At 33.8% G+C, this 27,729-nt stretch overlaps 1 long non-coding RNA gene across 1 annotated transcript; it reads right to left on the minus strand.

Annotated features, from left to right (window-relative positions):
* Positions 1 to 11,558: 11,558 nt before the first annotated feature.
* Positions 11,559 to 26,597, minus strand: LOC132027885 (uncharacterized). Its single transcript, XR_009407237.1, has 3 exons — positions 26,511 to 26,597; positions 14,773 to 14,891; positions 11,559 to 11,640 (listed from the first exon to the last, which is right to left on the minus strand). It is a non-coding gene; the product is annotated as an uncharacterized LOC132027885 (long non-coding RNA).
* Positions 26,598 to 27,729: the final 1,132 nt, after the last annotated feature.

A 27,729-nucleotide genomic window follows, 5' to 3' on the forward strand; every position in this document is an offset into this window, starting at 1 on the left:
TAGTTGCAGAAGTCTCCAAGTTTATATCTTGCTAATCTGTTTTGCAAATGGCAAGTTCTTTAAAGCTGAAATCTTACACTCCCATCTTTTTGCTAAAAATCATTTGGTGATCCCCTTTGCACTCTAAGCTCTAACTCCTTAACATATCATACACAAGTTGTGTCCTGACCAACTCTAGATTTCAGTTTCATGGTTTTTTTTTTTTTTTTCATGGTCCACATAATGTTTCATAGCCACATTGAATTAATGGCTCCTTATAAGTTCATCTGCTTCCTCTTCTGGGTCTTTGCAAGTGGTACTTATTTTGGCAATTAACTTCCTCCTCTTTCCTTGGGTAAATAATTCCTTTGGTGTCCTCTGTGAAGACTTCCCTGTCCTGCTATCAGTGTCCCTCTATCGGCCGCGGCATGTCTGCAAAGCTGTGCAGGACTAAATAGTTACTCATCTCCTGGACCACTGTTCACATTTTAGTCTCTTCCAGTTGCATTGTGGGAAGCCACTTAGCTAGAATAAAGTGTGGATGTACACAACTCTGAGGCTATGTCTTTTACTGTCCTTTCCTGGGACCAGTGTTTCTAGAACTAGAGTCTTAGTATGCCATGTGTCACAGTCAGATAGGCGTACTTATAAAAACTGAAGCCGACTAACATGACACAACATAGTCCAGGTTGCTAGTCATTGGGTCTGGCCATTTGTTCTTTAAACCAGCTATTTAGAAGATCTCCTTGCTGCCTACAGTTTGGTAACTATTACAGTTGACTTGAAAAACAGGGACACCAAAGAGTATCCTAGCCATGTCTTTATCTTCAACATATATCCTGGAATGTAGCAGAATTTAATATTTAAGTGAGTATACTTTCCTAAATATGGAAATAAACTTGTATCCTACAAACTTAACTATAATCGTTGACCGATTACATGAAGTCTTTGTCAGTTCTTTGGGATTTTCTACATAGAGGGTCATGGGATCTGAAATCAGTTTTATTTCTTCCTTCCCAGTCTGTATTCTTTTATTTCTTTATCTTGTCATGTTACTTTAGGTAGGACTTCCACTTTGATGTTGAACTAAAGTAGTGAAAGGGGACATCCTTGCCTTGTTCACAATGTTAGGGGAAAGTATCTAGTTTCTCAACCTTAAGTATGATATTGACTATAGGTTTCTGTAGATATTCTATATTAAATTGAAGCAGTTCCCCTCTATTTTTGGTTTTCTGAGTGTTTTTTTTTTAATTTTGAATGAGTGTTGGATGATATCAAATGCTTCCTATATGTCTTTTGAAATGATTGTATGATTTTTCTTCCTTAGAAAGAAGGATTACTTTTTTTTTTAATTTTTAAAAAAGATTTTATTTATTTATTTGATAGATGGAAATCACAAGTAGGCAGAGAAGCAGGCAGACAGAGAGGAGGAAGCAGGCTCCCTGCTGAGCAGAAAGCCCGATGCAGGGCTCAATCCTAGGACCCTGGGATCATGACCTGAGCCGAAGGCAGAGGCTTTAACCCACTGAGCCACCCAGGTGCCCCCAGGATCATGTTAAATGTTGTATCAGTCTTGCATAGTTGGAATATGTCCCATTTGTTCATGGTGTGTAATTATTGTAACACACTGTTGAATCCAATTTGCTAATATTTTGTTGAGGATTTTTGCATTCATATTTGAAGGTATATTGGTCTGTGGTTTTTCTCTATTTTTAATATCTTCAGTTGGTTTTGTTATTGGGGTAATTTTGGTATCATAGAATGAGTTAGGTAGTAATCCCCCCACTTCTACTTTCTGGGACAGAAAGTAGGAAATTAGTATCATTATTCCATAAGTATTTGGTAGAATTTACCAGTAAGCTCATCTGGGCCTGGTACTTTCTGTTTGAGATTATTAATTATTGACTCAATTTCCTTAATAGATACAGTCTTACTCATATTATCTATTTCTGTGGATTTTGGTAGATTATGTCTTTCAAGGAATTGGTCCATGTCTTCTAGGTTATCAGATTTGTGGGCATAGAGTTTTTGATAATATTCCTTTATTACCCTTTTAAAGTCCATAGAATCAGTAGTAATGGCCACTTTTCAATTTCTGATATTTGTAATTTATGTGTACTCTTTTTTTTTTTTTGTTAGCCTCACTAGAATTTTATCAATATTCTTGACTTTTTCAAAGGACTAGTGTTTGGTTTCATTGTTCTTCTATAATTGATTTCCTGTCTTCAATTTCACTGATTCTTTTCTAATTTTTAATTTCTTTTCTTTTGCTTACTTTGTTTTTAATTTGTTCTTCTTTTTCTAGTTTATGAAGTTGGAAGCTAAGTCTCATCCTTTCTAATACAATATATACTTAATTTTATAAATTTTTCTTTATCTCACAAATTTTGATAAATTATATTTTATTTTAATTTTAGTTAAAATATTTTTATTTTTATTTTTTTTTAAATTAGTGTCTTTTGTTTTTTGTTTTGTTTTGTTTTGTTTTTTAGAAAGAGAGAGAGAAAGAGTGCCAGCATGCGTGTGAGTGGAGACAGGGGCAGAGGGAGAGGGGAAAGGAGAGAAGCAGATTCCCCACTGAGCATAGAGTCTAATGCGAGGCTGGATTCCACGACCCCAAGATCATCATGTAAGCTGAAATCAGGAATTAAAGGCTTAACCGACTTAGCCACCCAGACACCCTGAGTTAAAAATATTTTAAAAATTTTGTTCAGGCTCCTCTTATCCCTGTATTATTTAGAAATCTATTGTTTAATCTTAAAATATTTTGGGATCTTCCAGCTATCTTTATGTTATTGGATTCTATTTTAATTCCATTGTGGTTTGAGAGTATACATGGCTGATTTCTACTCTTCTAAATTTGTTAAGGTGTGTCTTTTAGCCCAGAATGTAGTTGATCTTGCTAAATATTCCATATGAGCTTGAGAAAGAAGATTGTGCACTCTGCTATTATTGGATGGAGTAGTTTATAGATGCCAATTATATACAGTTGATTGATGGTACTCTTAAGTTCAATTATGTCCTTACTGATTTTCTGTCTGTTGGATCTGCCAATTACTGATTGAGTGGTGTTGAAGTCTCCAACTATGCTAGTGGATTTGTCTGTTTCTCTTTTCAGTTTATTTGTTTTGCCTCATGTATTTTGATGGTCTCTTGTGCATATATATTAAGGATTGTTATGTCTTCTTGGAGAATTGACCTCTTTATCCATTATTTAAACTTTTCTGAAGTCTATTTTGCCTAAAATATAATAGCTACTCCAGGTTTGATTAATGTTGATACATCTTTCTCTGTCACCTTACTTTTAATATTTCTGTGTGTTTGTGCTTAAAGTAGATTTCTTTTTTTCTTTTTTTTAAAAATTTTTATTTATTTAACAGAGAGAGATCACATGTAGGCAGAGAGACAGGCAGAGCGAGAGTCAGGGGAAGCAGGCTTCCTGCTGAGCAGAGAGCCCCATGTGACGCTCAATCTCAGGACCCTGAGACCATGACCTAAGCCGAAACCAGAGGCTTTAACCCACTGAGCCATGCAGGTGCCCCTTAAAGTGGATTTCTTATAGTTGGGTCTTTTTTTTTTTAATCCAATGTTGAAATGTCAGTATTTTAATTAGTATATTAGATAATGTGTATTTTAAATAATGATTGATATAGTTGGATTAATATCTACCATATGTAATTGGTTTTTACTCATTTTTCTTTTTACACCTTCATTTTTTTCCTCCCATCTTCTTTGGCTTTAACTGAACATTTTATAGGATTCCACATTCTCTCTTCTATTAACATATAAATTATACTTCTTTTTAAGATTTTTTCCAGTGGTTTCCCTAGAGTTTACCATATACATTCACAACTAGTATAAGTCTGTTTTCAAATAACACTATACTTCTTCACAGGCAATATAGGTACCTTATGACATAGTTTTCCTAATTTCTGCCTCTCTTCATTTATTTATTTATTTATTTGGGAGTGAAAGAGAGAGAGTGTGAGCACAAGCTTAGGGGGAGAGGCACGGAGAAGCAGATTCCACGCTAAGCACAGAGCCCAATGTGGTGCTTGATCCTATCAGATCATGGATCTGAAGTGAAGGCAGACGCTTAACTGACTGAGACACCCAGGTGCCCTGCTTTTGATTTGTATTATTTCTTTTTGATTCTTTTTTTTTTTCTTTGATTCTTACCAGCTCTGCTTACGTTGTCCACATATTTTTGTATGTTGTTGTCCACCTTTCCGTTAGAGCCCTTCGCATATTAATCATAATTGTTCTTAAATTCCAGGTCTGATCATTCCAAAATTGGGTTCTGATACTTCTTTTGTATTTCCTGACTGTATTTCTTGCCTTTTTAGCAGGACTTGTAATCTTGTTGTTGTTTTGTTCAAAAGCAGACATGATGTATTGGGCAAAAGGAACTGGAGCAGATAAAACTTTCCTGTGAGATTTTATGTTTATCTGGCTAGGAGTTACACTGTATTTACTTTTGGTATAGCCGTTGTTTCAGAGGTGAAAATCTCCTCTGTGTCATTGTTTCTGCTCTTCTCTTAACTCTGGTTTCTCTAAAGACTCTTTTTAAATAGGGTCTGAGATTTGTAGTTCTTTCGGCTCTAATTCCCTATTACTACACCAGAGCCTTATTGATTTGGTCAAATCCATACAAACAGCAAGTAGATTACCAGGTTCTGGAGTGAGGAGGTGTTGAGGAGTAATGGCTAATAGGTACAGAGTGCTTTGGGGGAGAGCGATGAAAATCTTCTGAAATAGTAGTGGTGATGATTGCACAACTCCATGAATGCACTAATAATTATTGAATTGTACACTTTAAAGGGGTACATTTTATGCTATGAACTGCTTAATAAAGCCTGATTTAAAAAACCATGGGTAAACATATTTGATTTGGTGACAAGGAAAATTCAGAATTTTCTTCTGCAAAGTGTTGCTTGCAATATTATGTATAGTTGGGGAAAATTGGAATATCCTAAATTACGCTATATTGAAACTAAAAAGCTTTACTCAGTCACTAATAATGATGTCATCAAAAATGTCAAAAGTTAAGTGAAAAATTGAAGATAGTATAAGATACACAGGATAATTCAAACTTTATAAAATATATTTATGTTATATATATTTCTGGATATCACAGTAAATTTATATATTATAATAAGAAAATAGCATAATGGAATTTTTAAAGATGTCAACAGTGTTTATTTATAACTGCAAGTGTTATGTGTGATGATATTCTACCATTTTTCTTGACAAATTAAACAGTTTTCCAAATTCTTTATAATGAACATTGCATTACAAGTGATTATAAAATAATCAATTGAAGATCACTATCTGTTACTTGTGATTCTTAAATCGATGGTATATGATGTCAGGTGAAGTCCCCATATAGAACTTATTTATATGAGTAATAAATAATAATAATAAAAAAGGCTTGTTAATAAAAACTTAGCATTGAGTTCTCACTCCCCATAACAATATATTCAGCAGTTTTGCCAATGCTGCTGTAATGTACAAGCAAATGAACACAAAAACACAAGCAATGTGTCAGTCTTCCTTAGAAAAATCCATTTTAGAATAAAGATTTTAGCAAGGTAGTGCATGGTCAAGCAAAGCAATTTAGAGCACAACCTTAGAGCTCAGCTTAATTATGTAATCACTTATGAGGTAATTTTTATGGAGTTCTGTAAACTCCATTATAATTTTTTAAAAATGCATTTGTAATGCCCCTTTAGCGACCAACCACAAGACGGAGGAGGTAAGGCAAAACTCATTTTAGGGAAATAGAATAGAGTTGAAAAGTTATGGGAAATTCTGAATCACGTTCACAATTTTACCCATTACTCATAATGATTGCACAAAAACCAGAACAGGAAGAAACTGGACTTATTAAAATAAGCATTAAGCATAGCACTAAACAATCTGGGCTTGCAAACTACTGTATCTAGAAGCCATGTTCCCCTGTGGACCTGCCAGGAAAACACATAAAAGACTAAGAAATGTTGATGATATGAACTTAAGAAACAAAATATTCCACCTGGAGCAGTTTTCATAAGTTATTTAGACTTGGTTACTTTGCTTAAAAGCAATTTACATGATTCTAATTGGTCCAAGCAAGCATTTTAGGTAACACAGCACATGATACTCACATTGGAGCAGAGCCTGAAGTATTTTTAAGCACTTTGTTTTCCCAGCTTCCTATTTTTGTTTTCCTTTGGTGACCAAAGCCTTAGCTACATATTTTTTTTAGAAGTTCCAAAGCACTTAGTGTTTGTACCAAATATCTAGAATTTTATTATATTTTGTTATAAGCCATTCTTTTTAATTAAACCAAGACGTGTTTCTTATTAGAAATGAAGTTTCTCCAAGGAAAGAACTATATTCCATTTATTATATATATTTTCACAAGGACCCAGACTTGCACTGGGCAATGCTTAATAAATATAAGATCTGATTTTGCTAGTGTTACTTTCTTATCTATAAACTTCAATTTAATTGGACTCAGATTCACAGTTTCCCTCAGAAACTCTGCTTTTACACTATATCATATCATATCATCATAGCATCCATTTTATATGGTCATTCATTCATCCGTCCATCTAGTCAGCAATCTACATCCAGACCGGTTTTCTTCTCTTTACCTTAGGGCTTGGAAAACTTTCTCTGATGGAAAAGGAAGTATTTCAGGCCTTTGGGCCACAGGGTCTCTGTCACAGGTATTCTATTCTACCTGTGGCAAAAGCACTCAAAACAATACATGAAGGGATGAGTGTGGTTGGGTTCCAATAAATTTTATTTACAAAACCAGCTGCGGGTTGGATTTAGCCACGGGCCTGAGTTTGCAGATCCCTGCTATGGTCCATCTTCTTCATTCACAAATTCTCCATGCATGCAAGGCAATCACCGGGAGACAAAAATCTAAAAATCATACCTCTCCAGTGCTGATAAATCTTCAGTAACATTAATTCCATTCTTGTCCTGGCTTTTAAACACTCATTTCTGCTTTCTAACATTCCAGAACATCTGCTTTTATAACTAAACGTTTTGTTTCCCAGAAAATTCCATGAACTCTTCTCTGGGCATATTTATACAGCCCACTCTATTACTACCAAATTGCCCTTTTACTTAATTTTTCACGAGTCACCTCCTCGGGGCCCCTGCATGGCGCAGTCAGTTTAGCTTTTCATTCTTGGCTTCGGCTCAGGTAGTGATCTTGGGGTCATGAGATTGAGCCCCACCTCAGACTCTGTGCTCAGGACAGAGCTTACTTAGGATTCTCTCTCCCTCTCCCTTTGCCCTGCCTCCCCCAACTCCCTGCTGCACTCTTACTCTCTCTAGAGTAAAAAAAATAAATTGTTCAAAAAAAAAAATTCCCTCCCTTATCAAGCATTTGTAGTTATTCTTTCTCTGACTGCCCTAAGAGGAAGCTGCTTTGCTGTGATTGTTTTTATAGAATTTATTAATTGTTTGTCATTTTTATTATATACCCCATCTTTTTTTTAAATTTTTTATTTTTTATAAACATATATTTTTATCCCCAGGGGTACAGGTCTGTGAATCACCAGGTTTACACACTTCACAGCACTCACCATAGCACATACCCTCCCCAATGTCCATAACCCCACCCCCTTCTCCCAACCCCCCTCCCCCCAGCAACCCTCAGTTTGTTTTGTGAGATTAAGAGTCACTTATTATACCCCATCTTTTATTAAGCATAATCACTATTCAAGTCCTCTTACATTTTTAAAAGCTTATAATTTTATGTTCCTAAGTAGAATGTAATTCATTAAGGAAAAGCACTGTTTTATACTTGATGAATTTTCCCTGTTGGATCTCCTGTTGTATTCAATAGTACACAGTGACCTGTTCATCTGATCTGTAGAGCTAGACCTAGATTTGAGGTAGGACATAACTTAGATTACCTGCTTTTTTCTCATACGGAGGAGGTATCCAGGAGTGGTCTCTTTTTTGGTGAGATGCTTTCTTTGGTAAAGTGACTGCTCCACCATGAGAATAGGGATGACCTTTCTGCCGGGATACAGGATAAGCTGGTTTACATGGGTACTTTTATTAGATACACCTGGAATCCAGGAAGGGGTGATTTCAACTGAAATGGTTGCACTGAACCTGAAGGGAAAACCAGAGGCAGAAATTAGCACTACTAAAAATCCACTTATGGCTCTCTAGTAGGTTCAAATACTAGTAGGAGGACCTCTCAACAGATGAAAAAAATATATGGGCCTTAAAAAAATGTGGTGGTAGGGAGAGAAGAGAACAGTAAGAGGCCTTGGCTTGGCGTCATTGAAGAATTTTGTTCTTGATTTAAGGTGTGGTCATCATTTTCCTTTCCATGAATCATTTCCTTTATGATATAATGGTTATAGTCAATGTGTAAATGAAAATGTAACATTCTTGCACTTAGACGTCACCAAGCAGATGAGTAATTTTTCAATTTAGTTTTTCTGCAATTGTAATATATTGGTAAGAAACACTCTAAATACCCAACTGACAAATATGTCTTTACAACTTACACACTTAACATTTTGACATTCTTTTTTTTTTTTAAAGATTTTTATTTATTTATTTGATAGAGAGAGATCACAAGTAGGCAGAGAGGCAGGCAGAGAGAGGGGGGCTCGATCCCAGGATCCTGAGATCATGACCTGAGCTGAAGGCAGAGGCTTAAACCACTGAGCCACCCAGGCGCCCCACATTTTGACATTCTTAACAGGTGCATAGAAACATGTCTTAAATGATGAGAGACCATTTATTTTGAGGGTTGAATTACTTAGTGTTTCTGGGTTATTATCTGCTACATCGTCATGTTATTTCCGTATATTTTAACTCATAGACTGTTATTGCTTTTTCATTATTAATAAAGCTTTCAAAAAATCATACAAATAGTACATGCACATTACTATTTGACTTGGTGACTGCTCCTCTGTAGAACTCCTATTAATATCCTACTCATGGAAGTGTCTCATGATGACAGTACAGATTACAACTGATGGTTCGTAAATTTTTTTTTTTTTTGGTCAGAGAAAATAAAATTTCTGTGGAGCAAACATATAATTTAGGACAAAGATGAATAATTTTAATGGCATTTTGTATATATTTCTAATTATCATAAAGGATATTAACACATGTAAACTAATATTTATCAATTGCTATACTAAATTTTTAATAATATTTGACTTAATTACCAAGTGTTTATCAAGACAGTCAATTTCTATGAGCTTGTAGTAGATGAGTAAAAATAATAGTTAACATACAGGTAAAATATACCTATGGTTGTTTTTCACTAGATAACACATTTTTCCTTTAAAGGAGGAGTAAAACAACTTTCTATATAATGAGTACTTATTTTTCTTCAAATTTTCTTACTTCTAGTATGTATAATGGGACTATAGAATGAATAAAGGTTTGTTGTGAAATTTCTATTGTTACAGAAATGATTAACATAGAAAAATCAGGAACATATTAAATTGTCTTTAGTATCAGTTTATATTGATTTAATCTCCAAATAGTTTGTAAAAGCACTGCAGGAAATGAGATCTTGGGAGAAACCTGAAGTATTGGCTAATTTTATGTGTCAACTGGACTGGGCCATGTGGTATCACATATTTGGTTAAAAATTATTCTGGGTGTGTCTGTGAGGGTGTTTCTGGATGAGATTAACATTTGAATTAGTAGGCTGAGTAAAGCAAACTGCCTACCCTCTTCTGGGGAGGGGGGTCTCTTCCAATTCACTGAAGGTCAGATTGACAAAAGTTCTAATGGACAAAACGGCTGATTAAGGAAGGATATGCTCTTTCTTTGCCTGGCTGTCAGTTTTCTGTTTGCTGTCTTCAAGCTGGAACAGAGGTCTTCTCCTGCATTGGACTGGAACTTACACCATCAGCTCTCTGTCTTCTCAGACCTTTGGACTCAGACTAGAACTAGTATACCTTCTGCTTTCCTGGGTCTCCAGCTTGTTGACTATAGATCTTGAGACTTCTCAACTTCCATAATCACCTGAGTCAATTCCTTATAATAAATTTATTTATTATAATATTATCTATGTGTCTATCTATCTATATATCTATCTCTCTACCTACGTACCCATCCATCCATCATCTACCTTCAATCATATATCCTACTGGTTCTCCTTCTCTGGAGAACCACTAATGCATTAGGCTTGGTTTAAGCAATCTTCTCATCTAAGACCCCATTCTTTAGCCTTCCTGTGCCATCTCTATAGTCTATCTGGTGCCTTTCCTTCTTATTTCCCAAATCATCTGTCTTTGAAAATATATACTAATGTGATTTTTCTTCCAAATACATAGGGAGCACCTAGAAGACAGGGATGGTACCACTTTCATCTTTCCTAGTGCAGTCGCTGAGACTTAGTAATGGTACCACTAAGTCCCTGAGACTTAGTCATTATTACGCATGTCATCACTATGCATGTCGTTACTATACATGTAATAGACTCATACATGCATATGAAAAGATACAGAGGTTGAATTTGCCTTAATCCATGTACAGTCTCCCAAGTTTTCTCTGTATATTTCTAAAAGTCAAATCTATATAGACAGGACAGACAGAAACAGGGAAAAATACACTAATGATTCTTTACCAGATAAATATAAATTCTTTCTGAAAGTCAGGTTAAAATAAGTAATAAATTCAATATTTTGAGTGATCTTTAAATTCAAAGATATCTGTCTTTGAACTCTGGAATCTATGCTAAAAAACAGATGTGTGAATATTGTCCTTCCCCCATTACAAATTTATTTTAATGGTTGTACCTTTTTTTGGTAGTAGATAAATTTTCTATATGTAAGCTGTGGTTTGGGGAAATACTCATAAATGACCCATATCTATTATAAGAAACAACAAAACAATGGCTCAAATAGGTTGGCATAGAAATGAATTCAGAGCAGAAATAATGGACCCAAACAAAATTTCTAGGAGAACAAAGAAAAGTAACGAGGTATGAGAAACCAGTCCAGATAAAAGATCCTAACTTTTGGGGTGAAAGACAAGTAGGGGAAGGCTACTAGCTTCTCTAAAGCACAGAAGAGTGAGAATCCAGGCTTTATTTAGACAAAAGGTACACTTTGAGGGACAAAGAAGCCAGCTGGAGGGAGAAAACAGCTGTAGACACTCTTGTGCAGATGAAATAAATTTTAAAAGGGGTGGAGGTATATAAAAGGTCTTAAGTATATGACTGATGTATTTCTCAAGAAGTTGGTTAAATTTTGAAACTTCATAGGGTCAGAAACTTAATAAAAATAATCGTTACGTCTCTGAAACCACAGGAGTTTTTCATAGCCATTCAGTGCTGAGAAGACAGTACTCAGGTCTTACCAAGAGTTAGGTCCTCGAAGGAATGCTAAATCCAAGGAAAAATCAGATGTCAACTGAGCCTTGCATAAATTGCAATCCAGCCTTCATTCAGGTCCATTCCTGGTTTGGACTGAAGATGGTTGCTCCTCCTCTTCCCACCCCAGGTCATGTTCCTCCTCTGAAAGCTCTAAGGAAGAATGAACTCTGCCTTTTCTTAACTTCTGATGGTGACCAGTAACACTTGCTGTTCCTTGGTTTATAGCTGTATCACTCCAATCTCTGTCTCCATTGTCTCCTTCTTTGTTCTGCATGTTTCTACATCTTCAAATCTCTCTGTTTTTATAAGGACACAAGTCATTGGAATTAGGGTCTATATTAATCTAGTATGACCTCATCTTAACCTGGTTACATCTGCATATATTTTATTTGCAAATAAGGTCATGTTCACAGGTACTGGCGGTTAAGACTTGAACATATCTTTCTTTTTTTGGGAGGGGGGAGAGGAGACAAAATTTAATTCAAAATAGGGGGGAAGGTAGAAACCCAGTGAGCAGGTGTTACATATAAATGGATTAGCTGTGACTCAGCTCCAGAGATTGTTGCCATCCGGGCTTGCTGGCCAGCATTATCACATGTGAACTGTGGGCTGCCAGTTTGCATATTTTGCTTTCAGGAAAGGATTTACCTTGAAGAAGATGGTTTGTTACTGGGGATTAATAGAAGAAGTCAATTGTGAGCAGAGAGTCTTTAGTTTTACATGGCTTTAGAAAATAGTAAATATGTCCTACTATGTAGTAGAAGAAATGTTCTGGAATGCAAAGACCAGCAGAAATACTGTAGTTTTGGAATGTCAGAGAGCCCTGTCATAAACATTTGTGGATATCATTAAAAATTACATCAAAAAGACATCGTGAGTATAGCTAGACTCATGTATAATGTATAGCATTATGATCAAGTTTTCTTAGAAATTTTCCACTTACAAGTACCTTAATCCACAGTTATTGGATTTATTTTTTTCCCTCCCTATGACACAGATATGAATTTGACAAGGTCACTTCAATGCAATCAATCTTATTTTAACAGTTTCTAAAGGCAAGGGATGGGAATGCAGCCTATTTTCATTTAGAATCACTAGGGTAGACTGCATTTTGGTAGTTCCCAGTGTGGAAATTATCAATTCTGAGGAATACTTACTTGTAACTCGAAGAGAATGCTCAGTATGAGAATATATTCTCCATTGGTAAGGAAAGACAGGATTTGAAGTCTAGAGAGATTGCAAGTGAAATCACAGTTCATGTCTGAGGCTCACAATGTCAGAGGGACTAAATGACCAAGATTCAACTCAACCCTCTTTTCTAGGAGTCAGTTAAAAAAAAAAAACAAAAAAAAACTTTTTGTGTAGTAGACATTCCTTAAGGCCTTATATTTTTGAGCTCTGTTGAGTTTTCCTCCTGCTGGAAATACTCGAACTGGGTAGAACATTTGCCCAAAGCACAGATAATTATACACTAAATCCTTTTGTTGTCGTTGTTTTTTTTTTTTTTTTTTTTTTTTTTTTTCCTTTCAGAAGCAGGGGCACTTATTTAACCATGGACTTTGCTGATGCAACAAAATTTAAAAATGGCCTATTTAGTGGACTTTCGCACTCTCATTGACTAACTAAGGTTACACCACCTGACATCCACCACCCAGCTGTGGCTTTTTTGATAGTTACACTGCAACACAAATGTTACACAAATGTAACACAAATTTACAGCTCCCACCTTGGCTAATTCCACACACAATTTTAGCAATTATCTTTTCCATCACCTTTGCTCATTCCCTCCCACTATTTCCATATGGACCCACCATTAGATTGTAAATTCTGTGGAGGGCAATGAGACCTTTTCTTTTCTTTTCCTCTCCCATTAGTACTGTGCTTTCATATATTAGTCATTTAGCAAATATTATTATTATAGTTCCACAACACTAGCTGGTAAAATGAAATTATTCATTTTTTTTCACTATAAAACTGTTAATATAAAACAACAACAAAACATAGTTGTAAGCTAGGACCACACAGTACAGTCTAATTATTATTAATCACCAAGTAAACTCCAAACTCAGACAAGTGAGTTATTTGTGCCCAGGGAAATTTTTACATTATGATTTCTCCACTATGTCCCATGATGGAAACACATTTAATTAATTAATTGACAACACTCCAGTTGACTCTATGAAGCATTAGACTGAGCTTACTTTGAAGTTGAGGAAGAATTTTCTCCTACCCAAAGCAGTAAAATATTTTTTTTGTATTTATGCCATGAAAGAAAAAATCTTTTCAGTCTCTGAAAAGATTTAGCTCTTTGGGGACTACAATATTTCAATTAATGACACTCCTTCAAATATCTTAAATCCTGCTTTCTTGCTCAAAATTCTATTATCATAAATTTATTCTGTTGTGTTAGGCCAAGTGTAAATTAGCAAAGTGAGGAGGAAAATAGAGCCAATTATTCAGATAATTGAAGCAAAATACTCTTTTTCTCATTATTGTATATTTTCAGATAAAATGTTTTTAAAAACCTGATTACATATGGAATTATCCTAGTTTCCTCTCTAATAATGTATATAGTTAGATTATATTATTTAAAGTTTCTGATTCTTATGAACTTTCTGACTTTGAAGCTTGTTCTGTGTAGGTAAATAACTCCATTAGTAAGGCTAACATATGCTTAGGGATTTGAGCTCAAAGTAGAATGTTAAGCTTTAGTTAATGAATTTAAGTATTAGAGAATTTACTCAAATAGATACATAAAAATCTCTTCCCTGGAGTCTGGATCCACATAAGTAAAATAAAATAAAGAATCAAAGTAATCATCTCAGTAAATAAAATCCCAAATTCATCTCTTGCATGCAAAATATGCAGATAGAACTTAAAAACAACAACAACAACAACAACAACAAAAACTTTTGCTTCAATCATCCAAATTTGAAGTTCACCTTATATTTTGTCATTTATATTTTTGTCATTTTTATCATTTAAAACTAATTTTTGTTTTCTAAACTTTTTCTTCATTTCAAAATAAGATATAATGATTTTTTTTTTTTTTTCTGTCACGGTGTAAGTAAAAAAGGGACAAGAATTTGTTCTTTAGAAAAAAAAATTACCTACCTAATAATCTAAAAAAGAATCATAAACTACATTTCCCTCTTTATTTACAAATATCACTCTTATATGTTAGTTTTCTCTTTGTTTCTAAAATATTCCACAATTGCCTATTTGTGTATTTTACTTTTCCATTAAAATATTTATTGAAAACATCAAATACAATGAATTGGAGATAGCTAGCTCATTATGCAGGAAAGATAAATTTGTTGAACATATAAAAAAGCATACTTAGGTAAATTAAAAGCATAAATGTAAAAAGTAAAATGAGAAAGACTTAGAAATTTGTAGCAAAGGATTCTTTAAATGAAAAGACATACCATAGGGATGCCTGGGTGGTCAGATGGTTAAGAGTCTGCCTTTGGTTCAGGTCATGATCTCAGGTCATGAGCCTCTTTCCTCCTCTCCCTCTGCTGCTATTCCTGCTTGTGCTCTCTCTCTGTCAAATAAATAAACAAATAAATAAATAAATAAAATCTTCAAAAAAACACACAAAAGACATGCCATGAAGAAAAACGAGGGATTGAACACATCAGTTAAGGCCTTTCATTCAAAAGAGGGCAGCTTTTGAGAATATAAGTACAGGTTGATATTGTTCTAGAACTGTAGCAGTTATTCTAAGAATGACAAAAATTTAATATCTAAAATATGATGCATGCAAGTCAATAAGAAAGACAAACATAAACTGAGTATAAAAATTGTCAAAGAAGAGGGAAGAAATTCAAATGCCTCACAAATATATGTAAAGATGATTAATCTTATAACTACTCAGGTAGTTGTAAATTAACATAGCAATTAGATATTTACATGCATCTAATTATGGAAATTTAGGAAGTACCTATATTGGTCAGGATGTAAGAAGACAATTCCTTAAGTCATTGCCTATGACAATGTAAACTGGTATAACTTTTCATGAGACATATCTTGCATGTTTTGATGAAATTGAGTATGCATATAATTTATTATCCAAAGATTCTACTACTGGGTATTTAACAGAGAAATTTTTGCATAGCCTATTGTTGTCTTTGTGTGTGTGTGTGTGTGTGTGTGTGTGTGTGTGTGTGGTGGCAAGAATACAAAAGCAAACTAGTTGTCTAACATTATGCAAATGGATAAATGAAAAGAAGGCAGATACAGAGAATATGGTATTATGATGGAGTTACAATCAATGAACCAGACGTACAGTAAAACGAATAGATCCTCAAACTTTGGGTGAAAAATCCAAAGAAATAGAACATTTATAGCTTCTCACCACATATGAAATGAAAATATCTACATATACAAAACAGCATTACATTATTCAATAATACAGGTGTTACCAAATACATATAGCAGATAAAAATAGAATGTGTATAGAATGGGAACGAGCTTTGTTAATGAAGAAGAAAAAAAATCATAAAACAGGAGAAGAATCTCATGTAGACCAAAAGTGATGGTGTTTCTGTTGTGCAAATAAAATGTCATAAACAAGGCCTTTATATTTCATTCCTCATGGAATCAGAGATATTTACCTTTTCTCTGATATTCTCATTGTACCAAATCACATAATGATGTTTATATTTCCCAGCTCTGTGTTTCCTTTGATTGACTTCCGCCTTATCCACCTTATCTTTGTTTGTTTCTTTGTTCGTCTCCACCTCTTGTTGACTCACAGTCTCCTGTTATATTGTACTACTTTAAAGTCTAGGCTCCCTATCCAGCCGGGAACCTGCTTTGCCTTCTCTCTCTGCCTGTTACTCCCCCTGCCTGTGCACACGCTCTCTCTCTGTCAAATAAATAAAATATTTAAAAAAATATATATAAAGTCTACTTATTTTTTAGTTAGATAGTAAGCTCTTGATGTAACTAACTCATAATTTTATAACTTTGAAATATTCACATAAATGTTCCAAGTTTTAAAAAAGCAAAAGATATTTTATTTCTATAATGCACATTGACTGCACTGCCAATGATGGATTATAGCTAACAAAAATGATTCCACTACTGGAATTGTTTACTCCTGATAGGGGAGGGTGGCAGAGTATCAAGGAAGACTCTCTGCCTTTCTAAGTATTTTCTCCATATGCTGGCTATTACCTACAGTTTCCTTACAAGCTATGTCATTTTTTTACTCCACAATTAGTCATGTAGCTCACATTTGTAAAGCTCTGTTAAGAGCAATGGACCTTAAAAGAATGAGTGGAAGGGTCAGGGAATAAACAACAGAGCAAAAGGATAACATTTTAAATTAATTAATTAATTTTATTTTTTTGCTTACAGTTGGCAATTATCATCTGCAAATATGAAGAATTCTTTAGTTCAGATCTTTCCCTTTCTTTCCAAAAGAACATAGGATGAGGTACCAACAGAGACCACATAGGGTTCCTAGACCGGGAGCCAAAGGTAAAAATGAACCTTACTCCTGCCTCACTGCTTGTATTAGATGAGGCCTAGTGGAGAACTTTAACCAGCACCTGGAGGTTATGAGGTCATACTTCCATGGTGTCCATGGAGGCTACACGGGGAGCCAGAATTCTTTTTCCTATCCAGCAACAATTAGCAGGCTCCACCCCAACATCAACGGAGGCTGAGCAACAAACCTGGACTTTCATACCCACTTAGCAATAACCCACTGGCACTCCTCACTTTCTCCATCAGAGTATTGTCAGAGGATACCTACTGAAGCAAAATATTTGAATAAGATTTGAACTTTCATAACATATCCCAAATGTCAGATTTTAATAGCAAATTACTCTAAAGGAAAAAAAGAGAACAGCAAATGTCTGCACTCATGTGAAAAAGAATGAATTTATCTCACAAAGATTTAAAATTAGCCATCATAAAAATATTCCAATAAACATTTGAGAGTACACTTGAAATGAATGAAAAATTAGAAAGTTTCAACAGAGAAATAGGAAATATAAAAACTAAATGGAAAATTTAGAGCCAAGAAATATAATCACCACAGTAAAAAGTTCCATGCATGAGCTAATTCACAGAATGGAAAGAACAGAAGATAGAACCAATAAACTTGAATAAACAAAAATCTATAGATCCAAGAAACTAAGCAAACACCAAACAGGATAGAAAATAATCCATGCTGAGACAGGTTATAATTAAACTGCTGAAAACTAGTGAAATAAAAAATGTCTTGAAAGCGGTGAGAGAAAAGCAACCCCTTAGGTATAGGGGGAAAATAATTTGAATGACAGAAGATTTCTCATCAGAAACCAGGAGGTCTAAAGGAAGTGATACAATATTTTTGATGAACAGAAAGAAAAGAACTGTCAACCCAGACTTCTATATGCAAGGAAAATCTCCTTTAAGAGTTAAGGTAAATCAAATAATCTCAGATGAAACAAACCTACAGCCAACAAATTAAATTTAACTTAAAAGAATGGATAAAGGAGCTTCACTAATTAGAAATGAAATGATTCAAGGAGGAATTTTGGAATATTAGGAAGGAAGAAAGAGCAAATAAAAGTGAAAATATGCATAAATCCTGTTGACTTTCCTTCTCTTCTCGAACTTTGAAAATAGACAGTCGAAGTAAAATTGTAATGTTGTCAGACCTGGTTCTCAACGTAGGTAGGGTATATACATACTGTGTATGTGTGTATCTCAGCCACTAACAAAGCTATACAAAGACAAAAAAACATGATTATAAGTCAAAATCAAATACTAACAGATTTTTCAAGTATCCCATAGGAAGGCAAAAAACAAAACAAACAAAAAGAAAAACACAGAAATGTTTAAAAGAGGAAAAGACAGAAAACAAAAAATAAAATAGCAGACTTAAGCCCTAACATATTAATAATTTCATTCAGTGTAAATTTAAAGACAGACAATGATGGAGTAGCTAAGGAAATATTACCCAACTCCATGCTATCTACAAGAAACTCAATTCAACTATAATGGCATAGGTAGATTGAAAGTAAAAGCATGGAAAAAAGATAATACAATGTAAACATTAATCAAAGAAACCAGGACCAGCTCTACTAATATCAGGTAAAGTGAACTTCAAAGCAAAGAAAATTACCAGAGCCAGAGACAAACCTTACGTAATGTTAAAGGGTAAATCCAACAAGAAAACAGCAGCCTTCCAAATGTGTATGAACCAAACAGCAGAACCGCAAAATATATGAAGCAAAACCTGATGGAATGGAAAGAAGAAACTGACCAGTTCACAATCATTGTTAGGGATTTCAGCATTCCTCTTTCAGTAATTGGTAGTACAACCAGACAGAAAATCTGCAAGGCAGAGAAGAACTCAGTCACGTCATCTATTGATGGAATCTAATCACCATTTACAGAACATTCCACCCAAAAAAGCAGAATGCACTCTCTTCAAAGACCCATGGAAAATATACCAACATAGACTATGTGCTGATTCATAAAACAAACCTCAACAAATTTAAAAGGATTGAAATTATACAAACTTGTTCTCTAATCACAGTGGGATAAAAATAGAAATTTAAAAAAGAAGCATAAAAAGAAAATCTCCAAATACTTGAAAAATAAATAATGTACTTCTAAATCATCTGTGAGTCAAAGAGGAGATCAAAAGGGAATTATACAATGTATTTTATATTGAACTTAATGACAATGAAAATACAATATATATCCATTTTTTGGACACAGTTAAAGCAGTTGTAAGGGAAATCTATAGCAGGAAATGCTTAGATTAGAAAAGAGAAAAGTCACAAATAAATACCTAAACTCCCATCTCAGGAAAGTAGAAAAATAAGAGCAAAAATATGTTCAAAGCAAGAAGGAATCAATTAATAAAGACACAAGCATAAATCAAAGAATTGAAACCAAGTGAAAATTGAACAAATGAAAATCAAACTGTTGAAATACAATGGATTTCTTAAAAAGATCAATGAAATGGATCAACATTTAGTGTGAGAGATAATTTTATATGTCAACTGGGCTAAGTCCTACTACCTGTTTTTAGTAAAAATCTACTCTAGATGTTGGTCTGAAGGTATTTTTCAGAAACGATTAACATTTACATCAGTAGACTTTGAATAAAGCAGTTTCTCTCCATAATGTGGTTGGTTCTTGTTCAATCAGTTGAAGATCTTAAGAAAACAACAACAACAACAACAACAACAACAACAACAACAACAAAACTGGGATTCCACAGGGAAGAAGGAATTCTGCCTTCAGAGTCAAAACTGCAACATCAACACTTGCCACCAACCTGCTAGCTGGTCTTGCCAGCTACCACAATTGTGTAAATCAATTCCTTACACAAACAAACAAAGCACTCTCTATATTTACACATCCTGTTGGTTCTGTTTGTTTGGAGAACTCTAACTAACACATCTAGCACTACAAATAAAGGAAAGTGAAAAGACAACAATCACCAATATGATATCAGAAAGATAATAAGAAGATACTGTGAATTACTGCACACATAAATTTCACAAGTTAGATGAAATGGGCCAATTCCTCAAACTATGCACAAACTATCACAACTGACACAATATGAGATGGGTGATTCATATTTGAATAAACCTGTAACTATTAATGGAATTAAATTCATCATTTACGCACTCATGAAAAAGAAATCCCGAGGCCTACCTAGATGGTTTCACTGGAGAAAACTAGTGAACATTTAAAGAAGAATCAACATCAGTTCTACACATTTTTCCCCCAGAACATGAAAGTTGAGAATACACTTGAAAATTTATTTTATGAAGTCAACATTACCCTGGCTATGTGACTGCAAAGGGGTAGCCTGAGGGAAATCTTCACAGTGATGACACGTTCTGTATTTTGATCGTGGTGGTGGTTACAGGAATCTATGCATGCAGTGAAATGGCATAGAACTATGCATACTTACTGTTCCAGTGTCAATTTCCTGGTTTGATATTGTACTATAGTTATATAAGATTCAGAGATCAAGGTGAAATCAGGAAAACTGTGTGAAGGTTACACAGGACTCTTGTATTATCTTTGCTACTCCCTATGAATATGTTATTTCAAAATTAAAAATGAGGAAAAATCTTAGAATTTCATGGGATCTTTCAATTAAAATTTGGTGTATTGTAATATTATTGGAGAACTAAAACTTCCCAGGATTCCCTGCCTTTGGATACTGTGAAACATGACAACTGTAGAAAGTAAGCTTTAAGTAATTCATGCCAAAACATCGAACACAGTGCCTGATTTATGGTAAGTGAATACCAGGATACTAAGTAGTTTTAATAGTTTAGAACACAAAGGAACAAAAAATGACTCTGGGAATTTGTAAAACGGAAATTAATGGTAAAAGTAAAAGCATTTTACTTTCCTCTCTGTAAAATGTATGATGGACTTTGTTTTTCTTGTTAACCTTTGAGATGATGTTCTCTTATCAGAGTATTATCTAGTCGAATGGTTACTTTCCTTTGCCTATTGGATACTTCTCAAACTAATCTTCCCATTGTCCACACCCTAAATCAGAGGCGTAAAAAAAGTTACCTTTTGTTTATTGTAGATATTATCTACCTTAATTATGTTATCTCATCTCGCTTAAACTCCAATAATTCTAAGATATAAAAACTATAACTATACATATATGGGAATCTTTGATGAAGAAATGAAAGGAATTAGTAAACTTATATGACTATTGAGTGATTTTTTTACATGAAAAATGCAATGTCATGTCAACAATCTAGAGAAAGAATAATAGTCTGTGTAATAGTCCTTAAACGTGGATGGTTGCTTACTCTAAAGTTGGTTAATCTTCAGTATGTTTGTACATATCCATAAGTTTTTGGCAGTAGAACACAAAATTGTTCAGTCCCAGTTAGAGAAAAAAATGACATTCGATTGTTATAATATAAATGATATAACCTCTTAATGTGTTTCTGACAAAAAATATTATGATGTCAATGATTTTTTCATGCTTGGAAGTAGAGTGTTATATGCACTTTTGGTCTGAACATTTTAAACAGATGTTGGACTGGTAATCCATAAAAATAATATGCTAAAAGGAATAAATACAGCATTCATATGAAGGAAAAAAAGCAGTTAGAACTCTGTAGTTCACAGAGGGGGAAAAGAGAGTGGGTCCTCAAATTATTGCTCCAGAAAATCAGTGACAGCAGCTTTGGCGGTGAGGCAAAGGGCATAGAGCATTTAGATACAAATTTTCAAAGTGACAGCTCTGGAGAAGTGAGCCACTGAGCAGTTTGAATTTGGCCTTCCTTAGGCTAAGCACTGCCACCAGATAATTTCTTGAGTTTTCTTTCAGAATTATGATGTTTTAAAAAAATGGACTAAACTGAGGTTTCAGAACATGTACCCCATTACCTTAATTAAAATAGAAAACCCAAGCCTGTCTCTAGTGATTGCCATATTTGACTTCATCTCTTCCATAATCTTAATTGTCTCTTTAATTAAAGAATTATCTTAATGATCAGTTTTAAGATAGTTGGAGCCACGGTATTAGTCAGTGTACTTATTTCGAACTTGTAAGGAAAAGTCAGAGTCCAAGGTTAGGTAAGACAATGTAGCACATTTTTCTTAGATTTCCAGGCATAGTTTTGTTCTCTAATCTTAACACTTAATGTGTTAAGGAACATTCTTCCATCCCTTTCCAAAACTTCCGATGGCTGCCTAGAGGACCAGAAAGAAGTCTCAAACTGGAGATTGTTGTTCCACAAGTGTGTGAAGGAAGATTTTTACTCACTTGAAGATTTGGGTTAATGGTGTTTAGACCATTGGTTTTCTCAAGTTTCTAAGTGTTCTCTTATGACAAATACATACTTAGCATGTAACGAAGTTTCATTGTTGCTGTTGTTAAAAGCAAGATCAAGTGAAGTTTACTAAAGAGATCTTAAAACTAGCTTTTTGACAATTCTACTAGTGCAAATAAAAACAAATAAAAACGTATAGTGAGAAATAGATGTAAAGAATTATTTTACTCCAAAGGAATTTGTCACTTTTCTAACGGGGTGTTGTAAATGTCGCTTAGAAAACAAAGCAATTGGTATTAAAATACATGCAGAAGGACTGTGGAATATTGGAAAGAGCACAGACTGAAAGTCAAGAAAGCTAGAATTAAATCTCAGATCTGCCTGTATTCATGGACAAGTCATTTAATCTCTCTGTCTCATTTTTCCCATTCGTGGACTGGAAATAATACCCATTTAAGGATAAAATGTATTGTTAACTACAACTAAGGAATCAGTTTTGCTTTTATTAAGAAGAAGGTTTTGAAGTTTGTATTTATACCTTTTCTCTCCCTGAAAATGTGAATTATTTTCTTAAAGCAGCAACAAGAAAAAAGAAGAAAGTCTTCATTAATATGGCGTGACGAATGACACATCCACATTGGTTACTAATAATACACCAACACTGAAAATTGTCTAAGTTTGAGACTGCTCAGTAGGTAAACTAAAACCTACAAGCCCTCACGTGGACCTGTATTTACACACAGATGTATCCGCCTCTCAAAGTAATTGTTTCCTAACAAAGTATTGTTTATAGGTTTCATGCAAATTGATTTGAAGTGTTGCTTAGACAATCTTATTATATTTAGGAATAAAAACTTCCATCAAGAAATTGTACAAAAGAAAATGGACACACCAGCTGGGTAAATCTATCATATAGGGGGGAGTGGGGGGGAAGCACTTTTAATTAGCTGAGTGAATGCAGTTTGCTGAACACAGAAAGCACAGCCTCAGTCATATTAAAATGTGCCTAATTTTCTGTGAAAAAGTCCCATCTGAACAGGCCTGACCACAGTCAATCATACTAAAAGCCACTGGTGCTTAATTTGATTTACCAATATAAAATGCAAATTAGGTTATTAAGTGGAGTGGCAGACTGAGTAGGGCCCCTTTCAAACCATCAAGTTAAATGCAAGCAGACAGCAAACTGGCTGTGCAAAGAAAATTTTAGCATATTCGTTTGATTAGTGCTACAAAAATTTAATTAGGTTGGCTAATTACTTGACAAATTGCTCTACACGAGAGAAAAGGCAGAGGAGTTTTTTTTTTTTCCTTTTTCATTGCAAATATCCTGTGTGTATTTTAGCCCAAATGCTATCTGCCAATTTGCAAAAGCATTATTAAATGAATGGAAGATGGTCCCCAACAATGGTAAATCATATAATGCATATAATTAGACAAGACCCACACAACTGTACCCATATGTCCATACTCTCTCATGACTAAAAATATTTAACACAACATTTTTAAGTAACTACTGTCAAAACAGATTATTACAAAGCAGTCAGTTGTTCTTAAGAAAGAAAATATTGTGCATGATATGGAAAAGAGACATTTATGAAATTCCTCCTAGAGGAGCTCATTTGTTAACTATTAAATGAAGTAGTGGTAACACACTGAAATTTATCATCATGGAATGGACCTGTTGGCCACAACATGCGTGATTGAGGCCTGGGTTACAGTGGAGTAGAGAAAATCATTTCCTTGTGGTAGATTCAAAATGTAAAACTATTAAATAATTCTCGAAGTCTACTGACATCTTATAAGATGAATTTCTGTCTTTTGAATGTTGTTTATTAGTATTCTTTTCTTCCCCTATCTTTTCCCAGTCACTTTATAAGAGAGCAGATATGAAATACTCATCTTTGGGGAAATCTTGCAAGTTGTGTGACCACAGAATGAAAGAAAATTTTCAGCCCATGTCAGTGTTTTATTGAGACTTTAAGAATGACCTTGAGTAACGGAAAGTGTCTTTCTGTGCTCAAAGGGAAACTTGATTTTCTTAGAGAAAGTATATGTTTTTAATCAATATTCAAGAGAATAAGAAAGGGAGTTCCATAATCATAGTATTATTTGGAGGATACCAATTTTTTTCATATATTTATTTGATTTTTGTTGATTTTCTACAGAACTAGTGACTCTGTTCTAACTCAGACACCATGATTTTACATATAGATGGTCACTTTGCCTGTTCAAGTGGAAATCATAAGTATCATGTTTTATAAACATAAAGCTTAGCAGTTAGTAATTAGATACTGTATTTACCTGTTCTAAAGTGACATTCTAAGAAATTACAAAACTATAAGAAATATTTGGGTACATTAATGCAGGCTGTGCCTTATTTTTTTTTCAATTAACATTTTCCAACTTATATGAAGAACACAAATGTAATGACACTGCATGATGCAAATGTGGTGAAATTATTTCATGTAACACCCGATCATTGCTGTCACTTTATCTTAACCTAGTGGTTTTTACTTTTTTTTAGGTTTACAACCACTACCAAAGTTAGTAGAGTACAGATTATGTGGATGATGAAGACAAATTTACTACTATAAAATAAAGTTCTGGGGAAAAGTTGTGGTCTCCTAAACATACATTTGGTCATGAATTGCTGGCATTACATATAATGGCCTTGAGGATTCCATCTTTATATGCAAAAGTAGATTCTAAAAAACATGGGGTCAGAAAACATAAAAGTCATGGCAAAGCAATAGTATTTTTAATATAACATAATTAATTACACCAACCCTTGAGGTTTTTCCCTTCAAGGTATTGGCTGATTTTTTTACTCTCTTTTTCTTTCTTTATTTTCAATTTGTTAAACTGACTGATAAATCTGGTAACTGCAGTTTAATAAAAAATTGAAGTCCGGGATTTTTTTTTAACAGCATGAATATAAAACAGTAAAATTACTAACTTGCAAATATGTTTCGCGTGTTAATATCAAATGTATTTGCCCAATAAGTGCTGGCATACTAATTGCTGAAGATGTGATACTCTTTGAATATAATTGCTACATGTTGCTTAGAACACACTCTATGCATGTAAAATAATAACAGTTATCTTTTGTCGAGCTCCTACTATGTGAAGGCACAGAGTTTAATGCTTACATTTATTTTATTATTTAATTCTTTTAGTAAACTCAAGATATAAATATTATTGTTTCCATTTTAGAAAGGATGAGATTGAGACCGAGATAGTTTAAGTAAAATCCAAAATTGAAGGCAAGTGTCGGACAAATCTGGGATTTGAACTGAATTCTGTCTGAATTCCAATATCATGTTTTTTCCCTATGCCAGAAGCAGTTTTTGAAGATATGTTTTTGGTGTGGTTTTATGCATATGCGCTTGTGATATATAATTAGTGTGTTTGTATTTAATTTGAGATTTAATAAAACCACTGTGATTTGTAAAGAAAGTCCATAGATTTTAGGGAGTCTATATCAACTAGGGTGATTTAGTCTCACAAAAATCTTTAGGAACATCGTATTTTCTAAAGTTGCACAGAGTTTTATTATTTGTTGTATTGGAGACATCAAAAGAAACACACGCACATACACGGAAGATAAGTATGGAATTGGATTAAGAAAACTGAAGTTTCCATTGCCATGGCAACAAATGAATTGGGGAAGAATACACCAGTGTATGAAAATATGAGTTTAAAACTAACATTAGCCTATTAAAGGGCTTCATTTTCTTTCAGTATAGCTATGTTGTGAATTTAAAAAAAAAAAAAAATCTTGGCTTCCAGATGGGACAAGATTCTTCTTGTTAACATTTTAGAGGTTAAATTTAAGAATGCTTATTTAAGATACATACAGATCTATGGGTAGCAAGCAGTAATTAGTCATCTGTATGCCTTTCTATATGTTATTGATATTCCTGAAAGCTTTGTTTCAAGTATTTGATAGATAATAAATATTTTTTCAAATAGAAATATTAATACTTTTGAATAAATTTGAGTTAATGGTAAAAATTCCCCCCAAATTTCAATTGAAAAGCATTCTTCAGATTTTGAGCTGGTTGATAAAATAAATTATTCTAAGATACACAATATACTACTACCAATTCACTACATTTAAAATCCACTAAACCATGAGTTGCATGGTATTAATTCAATTATTAATACATATCATAAATCCTTCAATACTTTCATAGGCAGAAAAAAATCTTTCCATTTTAGCTGAAAGAGAAGAAGAATCATGTGGAATTTCAGAATTTAAAAAAATTATTTGGTATTTTGATCAAATCATTTCTAGTGTTTGCTTGTCCTCAAGTCCTTTAACTTTGTCAAACAAAACAAACATCCTGTTATATGGAGGTCTCATATTTTAATGAGTAGAACCTTACCAAATGTTAACTTTACCATCTGCAGGGTCCAGGGAACACTTCTTCTCCCACTGTGGGAATTCTCCTCATGCAAAGCGGCCAGTTGTGCATCGGTTCTATTCTGTGTTCACAAAGGAAAAGTTTAGCTTATGACCCATAGTTTCATGTTACCATGTATTGTTATGTATGTCATCTGTGATGCAAAACATAAACACAAAAGCTGCTGTGCAGTTAGAATAATAGATGCATGTACTTATGGGGTTGAGAAGTGCCAGGGAAAAAAATGCATCATTTTCCCGTTATTAATGGTCAGAACAAATTACCCTGATATTTAAGCATATAAGTAAAAAGAAAAATAATTCTGCCAATGAGAACACAATTTAAGCATTACAAAGAAGACCATAAATTCAGAACTAGTTTCTCTGGATTTAATGAACCTAAAGAAGGCACTCTGATGAGAAGGAAAAAAATTATAAGGAATTCTTGCTGCTCAATTTCAAAACCTCAAATATTTGAGGTATTAAGCCTAAAATTTTCACCTCTTGTCACAAATACAAAATTAGCAAGAATATCATTTATTATTTATTTGTAGAATAATTCATAGTTAATTGCATGATGAAGGAATACCTTTACTTTAACATTTAGGAAAAATTATCCAATTAATTTGCAAGTAGTTGAATAAGGTGGACAGCATGCTGATGAGTGAGACCGTGGACACAAGGCCAGCTGATTCTCAGTTCCTTCAGCTATGTGGCTTAAAAACAGTTTCCAGTATCAGGGAACTTCTTTTTCATCCTTTGACTTAAGAACTTAAAACAAAAACAAAAACAAAAACAAAAATAAAACTCTTTAAAAGCCACATGATTACCAGAAGTTCTTCATGAGGCAACAGCTGTGTTTGGCATATGAATTGCTGTGGTGGCTTTTGCATTTGGCATTTCTAGTTAAGTCTAGACAATTAGAGGTAATAAAATACAAATAATTGTTGAACCAGAGAAAAATTAACTTGAATCAACTGTAATTTTTGATGAAAATCATAGGTTGGCTCACTTGCTATCAGAATGGTCTATACATTCAAGTTCTTATTTGCTATAAAATCCAGATAAATTTTTATCTTTCATGTATTAAGTCACTTTCTTAAAATATCTTCAAACTGCTGTATATATATATATATATATATATATATATATATATGTATGTATTTTTTTTTAAGATTCCGCTTATTTACTTAACAGAGAGA

Source organism: Mustela nigripes, chromosome 12, assembly GCF_022355385.1.
Source record: "Mustela nigripes isolate SB6536 chromosome 12, MUSNIG.SB6536, whole genome shotgun sequence".
NCBI classification, from domain to species: Eukaryota; Metazoa; Chordata; class Mammalia; order Carnivora; family Mustelidae; genus Mustela; species Mustela nigripes.